This window comes from Pyrus communis, chromosome 13 (genome assembly GCF_041283825.1).
Source record: "Pyrus communis isolate YQ-2024b chromosome 13, ASM4128382v1, whole genome shotgun sequence".
Lineage (NCBI taxonomy): Eukaryota > Viridiplantae > Streptophyta > Magnoliopsida > Rosales > Rosaceae > Pyrus > Pyrus communis.
Window position 1 is genome coordinate 10,841,329 of NC_142577.1, and position 10,630 is coordinate 10,851,958.

At 35.5% G+C, this 10,630-nt stretch overlaps 1 long non-coding RNA gene across 2 annotated transcripts; it reads right to left on the reverse strand.

The window, feature by feature from the left end:
- Positions 1–5,080: 5,080 nt before the first annotated feature.
- On the reverse strand, positions 5,081–10,335 carry LOC148691749 (uncharacterized). Of its 2 annotated transcripts, XR_015954721.1 has the most exons (4): positions 9,344–10,335; positions 8,262–8,307; positions 6,121–6,268; positions 5,081–5,411 (listed from the first exon to the last, which is right to left on the reverse strand). It is a non-coding gene; the product is annotated as an uncharacterized LOC148691749 (long non-coding RNA). The 2 variants fall into 2 exon arrangements; XR_015954720.1 differs by lacking the exon at positions 8,262–8,307 and having other exon boundaries at positions 9,344–10,324.
- Positions 10,336–10,630: the final 295 nt, after the last annotated feature.

Here is a 10,630-nt window from a genome sequence, read left to right on the forward strand (position 1 = left end):
AAGACTTCAAATTAAAGGGGGATTTGTTTTGGAGGAAAATTGAAATAACGAAACAAGTTAATAAACTAGACAGAATGTAAATATGAAATTGATGAAATGGAATGAATGGATGCTAGCCAAGGGGTTCATCTCCACACATGTTACACTTGCATAATAAAAAGATTTCCAATTGCATTTCAATAAATTATGAAACTCATCACCCCCGGGTTAATTAGGTCCGCTTAAATTAACCTTCAAATCTTCCTAACGTTATTGAATTGGATGATTGCATACGACAACCCAAAACATTTCCCACAAGTCCCCTACATGATTGCATAATAGAGATACAAGCAAGAATCATTACGCTCTATGAAAATTATAAGTGTTGACGAGGCATTCGTTACTATGATTGCATGAAACTTATGCCAAGAATTTGTTTAACGCGATTGTTTATAAGCAACCTCCACTACTTGTGAATATAAGTTCGTAACTATTAGGTGAAACTCACTTATATTCTAGCGTCATATTCATGCATGAAAATTAAGCGTGCACTCTCAATAAACATACATAAATAAGTTATCAATCAAACAGTTAAACAAATTGAATCCACGATTTATGAAATGCAATTAGAAGTAATCAAATCAAAACGCAAGCATAAACATATATTTCGAATCCCCCCTAGCTAAGGGGGGGGGGTTTAGTTCCTCATGATACAAAACAAAGAGAATCAAAGAAACACCTAAACATTCCAACAACTCAAACTTGAATTGTATGAACGTTTAGGTCCTCTTCTCTTCCATTCCTCATTCGTACAAAACAAAGAGTATTGAATTTAAACATTGAAATCAAAGAAACACCTAAACATTCCAACAACTCAAACTTGAATTGTATGAACGTTTAAGCCCTCTTATCTTCCTCTTCGTTGTAGCACAAGGTCTAATGGATAGTTTGATGGTGTGAATGGTTTGGGGAGTGGTGAAAATGGAAGGAGGAGGCCACGGCAATGGGATGATTTCTGGTGTGGTGTTTGGATTATTAGGGAGAGAGCATGGCACAAGGGAATGGTTGGTGTTTGTGACTGAAATGTGTATGGAAGAATGAGATGAATTGAATGAATGCAATGCATGGTTTTATAGGGAGAGAAGGGATGGGAGAACATGTGAATGGTAGCTAGGAAGGATTAAAGAAGGGAATGCATGTGTAATGACAACTAGATTGGTTGGTGGAAATCTGAAAATGGATGGGAGAGGGAACATGACAGCTAGGTAAAGTGAATGTGGCTGCATGTTTGAATGATTAAATGATGCATGTGGGTTGGAAATGCATGTGCAATGATTCTTTGGTGCTGAAAATGCATGTGTAAGCATGTGTTGGCTGAATTAAAGAATGTGAGGGAATGATGAAAGGGGAAACATGACAGCTAGGTTGAATTATGAAGAGTGAATGCATGTGGCTGATTTATGTGAATGATTATGGGTGATTATGATAAGTGATAAGTGGTGATGATAAGTGTATGATATGTGATTATGATAAGTGATAAGTGGTGATGATAAGTAATGATTTATGATAAGTGATAAGTGGTGATGATAAGTAATGATATGTGATTATGATAAGTGATAAGTGATGATGATAAGTAATGATATGTGGGAGTGTGGTTGAAATGAAAGAGTGGAATGTTGGAATGTTATGCACGGCTAAGGATATAGGAAAGGTTTAAATGTCCGAAAACTAAAGGGAACAAGGTTCCAACACTTTGGTCTTCAATTAGGTCTTCAATTTCGTCCAACACTTTGGCTCCAAGCATAGGCTATCCATCCTTAGCCCAAAAGTGCTCCAAAAGTCTCCAAAATGCATCTTTTTGCTCCTTTAGCCCTTTGGACCTACAAACACACGAAAATAGCTTAAAGTACTAAAATAACTAAAGAAACATAACGTAAATGCACGAGAACAAGCCATTTAAGTCGCATGAATATGCTCCTATCACACATATGTACACCCAAGATAAGCAACCATATTTATTAAGATTTACACATAAGATGATAATTGAGAGGAAAACTTAACCTGCGGGTTTGTCTGCTTGATCAATGAACAATGCTCTCTTTGAAGTTTTGGGAGGTGCAACCGATTGGGGTTGTTGATCTGGCTGCTGGGAAGGCGTCGCTAGGGCGAGAGTCGCTTCACTCATAATTTGTTTTCCTGTGGCAACAATAGGCGTTTGCGGGTTGATTGAGACAGTCGTTGGGTTCAAGGGCAGCTGATCTTGAAGCAATCCATAAATGATGAAGTTCGTTTTCTGAAAGTCACCGTTTTGATTGCCAAAAGATAGCAAAAATCATTTTGTCTCACCAACCAATTTTTTCAGAGGTGGTGGCACCATGAAGGGATCGTCATATCCGTCCTATATTACCAAAATGTGGCAAGAAACATGAAGTATCTTTTCAGCATGCCTTCCTAATATGAGGAAGTTATGCTGATTTGTGTTGTCTTCCACTATAAGATTATTTTCATGTTAGGCAGTTATTACCACCATTAACATTATGAAAGTATAGATTGCCAAAAGTATGTTAATAAAAAATTAAGAGAAAAACCAATGTCCCTATAGACATAAATGAAAACAAAGTGTACCCAACCGAAAACAGTTTTGCAGATCTCACATTTCTCCATGGGATGCAAAGTAAATGCAAAACCATAGTAAAACATGTCTTTAAATCAAATATATGGACAATCAAATAAGCCTATGGATTTCAACGTGGTTAAAAAAAATTAGGCAAACATAGATTCCTATTTCACTTTTTTCTTGCAACATTCTTGAGTACCAAACACCACCAAAACTAATCTTATCAAGCCAACAAATTTAACCAGATACCAAATAATGGATGTAAGAATGCTGATGATCACAAATCCTTAAAAAAAAAAAATTAAATACCAATATGACTAAACTATCTTGAAGTAAAATATAGAATGGAAGCTGCCCAAAAAGCAAGGAACCAATAAAATACCGCATTATATTCTATCTTAGGTAAGGACTATCAACCTATAACATGCAACATTTAATGCCCATGATTGTGAAACTTGCAGATATAATGAAAGGGGAAAATTCCATTTCCTTCAACAAAACAAACAGAAAATAATCCCAAATTGACATGTAGCGTGTAAGATGCAACTTTCTCATTCATTTATCAGCAATCTAGTACCTTTCCCACCAATTACCCTATCTCACCAATTAGTTGTGATCCAAATACAAAGACGCTTTGTTTACAAAAACAACTTTGAATAAAAGTGCATGAGTATTCAAAAACTTTGTTCAACCAAAGACACTCCCATCCATATGTATATCAGAGGCAATTCAAGAGGTTGAAGATTGAGTCATGAAGTATAAACATAAATCAAAAGGCATATAAATTTTATAATTGCAAGAAATTTGAAAATGACTAAGCATCTTAATACAACAGTTAGCAGTAAAATAAGTGTAAAAGAAATTACCATGGTTCAAGTAATCTGTTTAATAAACCATGTTCATTGCACTTAAATGATCCGGAAGTTTTCTTGACAGCTTTATGGCAGGACGGGCACGACTTGTACCACGAACCTGTAGTCAAATCGAATCCAACAACAATCACTTTCCATGCAAAACTTGCATTCTGTTATGGAATCACACAATTTTTAAATAATGAAATACATTTAATCATCATCTTGTAAACATGAAATATAAATGAATAAAGAAAAAAGCAATAGATAGCCAAGCAAGAGGAAGTGCTAAAATTTATTATTAAAAAGATGTGATTTTTGGTAACAGATATGTGAGAAGAGACTAACTTCGTGTAAAGCAGGATCAAGTAGAAAGAGCTCATCAATCGTTTTGGACTCAAAATTAGGATTAACAGCACGGTCTACATACATCTTAGCTGAGGTGCGCAAGATTCGAATAGGTGATCTCAGATGCTGAAATCTATGTCGTGTATGTTTAGGTTGAGAAAGATAAATTGAAGAAATATAAATAGCACAGTTATTAAAGGAAGGTTGTCAATTTACTTTTGTTTGTATTGGGTGAGCTGTGGAATCTCTGGATTGAAAATACAAATAGTTGATCCAATGCTTCCAAGAACGGGATTTCCTATATATAAAACATAACAATCAACAAATTGAAGGTATAAGTAGCTAAATAGAGGACATTGAGGTACAACCTTGGTATTATCTGACTTTCAGGCTTGTTAAAGCAATGAAGATGGGTGGTAAAAGGGATTGCATTCCACTATCCTCAAAAGTCGTTTCAGCTTCTCCCCATAAAGTGATCTTAACCATTTCGCCCCTGTAAGTTTAAAAAAATGTGATGTTGTTTTATATGTCATAAATACAACGCCTTATGTATAAAGCGTAATTTGAACTTAACACAAACATGAATGACCTAATATCTTGCAGGTTAAGATCCCTCTTCTTTGCAATTCTTGAGTTTTAGACAGTCACCTCTTCAATCGACTGCATAGCCGTTAAGCAACCTGTCATATCCCAGCCCGGGGCGGATCACTTCCCGGGCCCGCTCCACCACCGTAGCACGATATTGTCCGCTTTGGGCCTCGACTACGCCCTCACAGTTTTGTTTCTGGGAACTCACACGAGAACTTCCCGATGGTCACCCATCATGGGAGTGCTCTCGCGAGCTACTCGCTTAACTTCGGAGTTCCTATGGAACCCAAACCTAGTGAAAGGCTTCGTGCTAGGTAGGGATGAGAATATACATATGAGGATCACTCCCCTGCTGTAGCACGATATTGTCCGCTTTGGACTTACCATTCCCTCACGGTTTTGTTTTTGGGAACTCACGAGCAACTTCCCAGTGGGTCACCCATCATGGGATTGCTCTCGCGCGCTACTCGCTTAACTTCGGAATTCCCATGGAACCCGAAGCTAGTGAGCTCCCAAAAGGCCTCATGCTAGGTAGGGATGGGAATATACATATAAGGATCAAAAGGCCTCGTGCTAGGTAGGGATGGGAATATACATTTAAGGATCACTCCCCTGGGCGATGTGGGATGTCACACAACCAAACACATATGCGAATGATATTTAATAGTGAAAATGATTGCACACCAAAGGCAATTAATAAGTTATAATAATGATTTCAGATGTTAGTGCAGCACGTAAAACCAAATTTGTTACATGTAAGCTCAACATCGTTGTTGATTCTCTTATGAAGCTGATCAAGGTCAATCAAATTGAACCACTGCTTTAGGATCTCCTGGTTTGTTTTGTCAATGGGAATGATTGTGGTTTTCCTATTTAATTCAATTGCGGTAGGATGAGGGACAATTTTACTTGATGTCCTGCTGTGAACAACATGAAATTTGCTAATCTCGTATGCATTGCCAACTCTCAAAAGGTCCAAAAAAAAATTGGATGTCTCGAGCTTTCATAGTCGCGTGAATTGCATCCCCCTATTAGAATGAGAAAATTAAAATAATACAGATTATTAAATGAGCGAGAGAATATTTAACACATGTGGTTTAAGAAGCTCAAAAACAGTGAGGATAGCACAACTATGGCCACAGAGACAACATTTATGATAAAATACACCATAACAGTAAAGACTACTTTACGAATTGAAATGACAGCAACTAAAGCAACCTTGTAAATGAACTTTAATTATATTTTTATGGGTAAAAAAAGAAACAAAACAAATTAAGAAAAAGAAGAATTGATGGCTTCTACTTATTTTTGTTTACATATGTAAAAAAAACTTGTTTAAGCAGAATTAAATATAATATCCATAGTGAAATGCAAACAGAGTAAAAGTGTCAAGAACACTCTAAAATTTGTTTTTCGAAGAATGAAATTTATTGTAACACATGCCATTATGTGGAGAAGATGGAATTTTGATTTCTTTTGGATTTGCATGAATATAGTGGCCCAGTATAAAAATTGACATCGAGGCCCATGATTGAATCCAATAAAACAGTTAACCACACAAACATTAATCATGTAGAAGTGATGTATAATTGGGTAGCGAATTGCGTAGAGCAATTAGTTCATGAACTTTAGAGAATGTTTGACCATAAAATTTGTTGTACCAAGAACACAGTATGTAACTTGGATATATAAAAACATAAGCATCTTACAATAACGAAAAAGGTGTAAAATTCTCACTTGTTTATCAACAAACACACAATCGAGACTTTGTGGCTGAGGATCATCTTTGATGGTTTATGTGTTCCACATCCTACAAACCCTGATTTGGAGCTTGTTTGCTGGCTGGTATGGCCTCAGACAATGAAGCGGCATCATCTCCATCAATCTAGATATAATAAAAAAAATTGAGAAGCAAATTAAATTGAAAACTTAATAAGCTGATTAATCAAAAGAACGGTAGAGTCATGTTTAGAAAAACAAACAAAAGGACAAAATAACAATGCAAACTTATACCTTCATGTAAATGTTTTAAAACATCTTTATAAACTATGTTTTTTGTATAATCATAAGGCATGTCAGAATCATGAGCAATAACAATTTTTAGAGCAATAGCAAGTACTCTAAATCGTAAACCCTTTAATCCTCCTAACTCAACTTAATAAGTAACAGTCTAATTATTTCTTAGCCAAAACTAAGTCGAAAATTGTCAATCCCATAACCGACATAGAAAACAACTCCAAATTCTCATTTCCAAACTGAATTTCTAATTCCCACCAAACTTTCCGAGCATCCAAACAGAGAGGGAATTCGATGATCATTACAACGACATTTCAATGCAATCTATCCTTTAACAAAGCCAATTGCCATTTGCTCACATCAACTTCAATTTTTCCAATTCTAACAGATAAATGAAAACAACTACATATTAGAAGAAAGGAGGAACAATAGAAGGAATAACAGAAAGTTAGAAACAAATGCATAAAAGGACAAATGGTGTTTTAGAGAAAAGTTTCTCTATCTTGATATTGAATACACAAAATTTCAAATCTAAAGTATTTAGCATACTTAAACAGGAAAGTGCGCTAATTGTATGAACTAATTAGGATTAGAAAAATGGATTCAAGTAGATAACCGCTTAAAATTGAGAACGAAATTGATCAACAAAGTTAGAGCCGGTCTTTGGAAAACTAAAGTTGATTCGATTGTTCCATCATGTTCACTCCAATGGCAAAAAACTAAATTAGCCAGAAACCAAAAGATCTTAGTGAGAACCTATGTGGACGTTAGGACACGAAACACATTAAAACTTCTAGAAACTCGAAGTTATCGCTATGTGGTTATGAAGACAAATATATATCACCAGGAAACAAACAAAAAAAAAATGGCAACAATTTGCCAAAATTTGTAAATCAAACACACATGTATCAACTCATTCTCCTCTGTTAGTCTATTATCACCTCACATGCCACACTTTTTGAGACAGGATCAATTCGATCACAACCAAACTGCCAGTATTAAATTTAACTAACTAACGATCAAATGATTTAAACGTTGTGTATTACAAATCCAAATCAATAGTGGTAATAAATAAGATAATTTCAGCTACCATTTGCGATTAAAATTGAACAATGCTTACTCCCAAGGAATATCTGACAATGATTGCAGCAATCAAATGTGTGTTTAATTGAATTAGCCATGTGTTTGAGGATCGGGAAAAGGGTTAGTTTGAGAGTAAACAGATGTATATTATTAGCTATGCATCTACTTAACAAACGATAGTCCTATGTATTTTGAATGAGGAATTCAAAAACCAATCCCAATATGTCACTGTTCAAACACACGAAATTTCAAAATGTTTGCTATATGTTAAGCAAATACATATAAAGGTGGAAAGATTGGGTAATTGTTAGATTAAGATTGAACTGTGAGCCACCACAACATTAATTGACTGTAACATTAGATTGCAGTCAATGCACCGTTCAATCTTAATCCAATAGCGGAAGAAATCTAACTTTTGTTATTGTACTTTTTTCTTCTATTGTTAGATTAAGATTGAACTGTGAGCCACTACAAACACACCACTGTAAAAACCCCAAAATCCTGAAATTTATACCCAAAAAACATAATTTGAAAACCAAAGACCAAGGTTAACGGTTATAGTAGAAGAATTCAACAGAATATGTGCAAATAGTTTACACCAAATCCAAATTCCTAAAATCCACAAGACACAAACCATAAAATACATATCAAACATCACAAAAATTAGAGAACCTTGAAAGAAATTGAGGTGCAATTCACTTTTTCACATAAAAGAAAATATAAATAAGCATGTTCCCTCGATTAAGCTAAGAACAAAAAAAAAGTGTATGATTATATACCTTCAAATGCCAAAGAACCAAGTTTTCACTCCAACGATCCAAAATTCTAAAACATAGTAAATCCATTAGCAACTCTCGAACATGTTAAATTCAGACAGAAGGTAAATAACTATAATCCAATAATCTAGGAACGTGTCAATTTAACAACCATAACCCAGTAATCTTGGAGAACCACTATCCCTCCCTAATCCTAACACCCACACACCCCCTCCCCCCCCCCCCCCCCCCCAAAAAAAAAAAAAAAAAAAAACCAGTTGTCCTGATGATTGACCACACTCAGTGTCCATTGGGATCTAGGATTATCTTAGAAGTTCCAAAAATAAGGGTAGTTCTTTGTTTGTAGTCTTTATTTTCTAGCAAGACCTATGGAATAAATTAAAGAAACAAACATGTACAGACACATCCAATTACAACATGATAATCGATGCAATTTACTCAGCTCCTAGCTAGACTATTATTGTTCATCTTCACCCGTGCGAATCAAATCTGATTCTTGACAGAATATATGTGCAAGAGTGTGTGTGTGTGTGTGTGTGTGTGTGTGTGTGTAAAATATGCATTTTTCAAGTATAAAGTTATCCCCATTTGATTACCCTGATTTCACAAAGTCCACTATTGTTAAGACTTGGAAGCCCACTTCCTACAACCAATTTCAAAACATGCATAAAAATTTTGCATCCTTGATTTTTGAAAAATAATTTACACCTAAGCTAGTAAAACTTTGGAAATTTATCTTGGAACCTAATCTATTGTCCTAACAACCATAATGCAGAGAAATTTGGGGTGACTTGGAACAAATGAAGCAATGCAATAATAATCATGTACATTATTTTTTTTCAATTCATGCTTCAGTGTAGTTGGCTATGTATGCATGGGTTTCTCTTAACATCAAGGAAAATCATGAAGCTGAATGTAATCCAATCATTTTTCATGCAAACAACAAAAAGGAACCCCCAAAACCTGACCTAACCGCACAACAAAATCCGGAAATAATTCACAGCAAAAGGGAAGAAACGATGACAATCTATGCTAACAGTAGAGAATCGAATTAAAAATTGAACTTAGCTAAAAAAAACACTTACCCTTCAACGTTTGGAGCCTCAGAAAAATTTATGAAGTTCACACAAATATTTTTAGGTGTCAATGCACCTATCCTGCAAATCAACAAAAATGGAAATGCATTAATACAAATGCCAATACCGATTTCTAAGATTTTAGTATTCTCTTTACCCTTGCAATTGAAAAACAAAAATCCTAGAAAAATGAGCAAGAAGCGTAACCAGAAAAAATCATATTTTCAACCACCAAAACCCAATACCCATTAACCTGAGATTTTAGTGGTCTCTTTACCCTTGCAACTCAAAACAAAAAATCCCAGGAAAAATGAGCAAGAAGTATAAGCAGAAAAAAAAAAAACATATTTTCAACCACCAAAACCCAATACCCATTTAATCATACACGAACGAAAAATCTAAACACAGAGTCATAGATCAACGAACTGAAAACCCACAAAAAAAACCCCCAAAAAAAAAAAGAAAAGAAAGAAAACTGACCTTAAAACAAAGAGCAATACACAAAACAGAGAAATGCATCCTCAAAATGAGAGAAAATGACAGAAAATGAAACAAATAAAGGAACCCCCAAAACCTGACCTAACAGTGCAACAAAATCAGGAAATAATTCACAGCAAAAAGGCTAAAATGATGACAATCTATGCTAACAGTAAAGAATCCAATAAAAAATGGAACTCAGCTTTCAAAATCCAGCCACTCATCCAACACGCAAAAGCGGACGATCCAAAGTGATTCATGGACTAAGGGACCTTACTCGGCTCTGTTCACTATCCCAACCCTTCCCTCTCTGTTTCTCTCCCTGTTATTCGGACAATCGCTCTCTCTTTCTCTCACTGTCTCCCTTCCACTCACCTATGCCAGGATCTGCGTAGCCTTAGCTACGTCGAAGAAAGAACGAACTGACGGGGTAGGAACCTAACCCCAATATGAAACCCTATTGATAAAAAGATGATTCTACCCCTTTAACTTATCATCCTCACCGTGGGATCTGAAGATGAGATGGACAGTTGCATCATTTTACACAATAAAAAAAATTTTCTGAAGCCGAGTGGCAATTTTGCATATCAAGTGAAAGCTGCTAAGCAGAGCTTCAGTTCGAAATATGTCCAGAGACAAAATTACCCCCCTAACTTTTAATAACTATGTTCCAACCCAGCCCCAAATCCCATGGTTTTGTTGTAAATAAAGCAAAATCGAGGGGGAAGGAATTGACCTCAAAAGACAAAATTACCCTCATAACTTTTAATAACTACCTTCCAACCCAGCCCCAAATCCCATGGCTTTGTTGTAAATAAA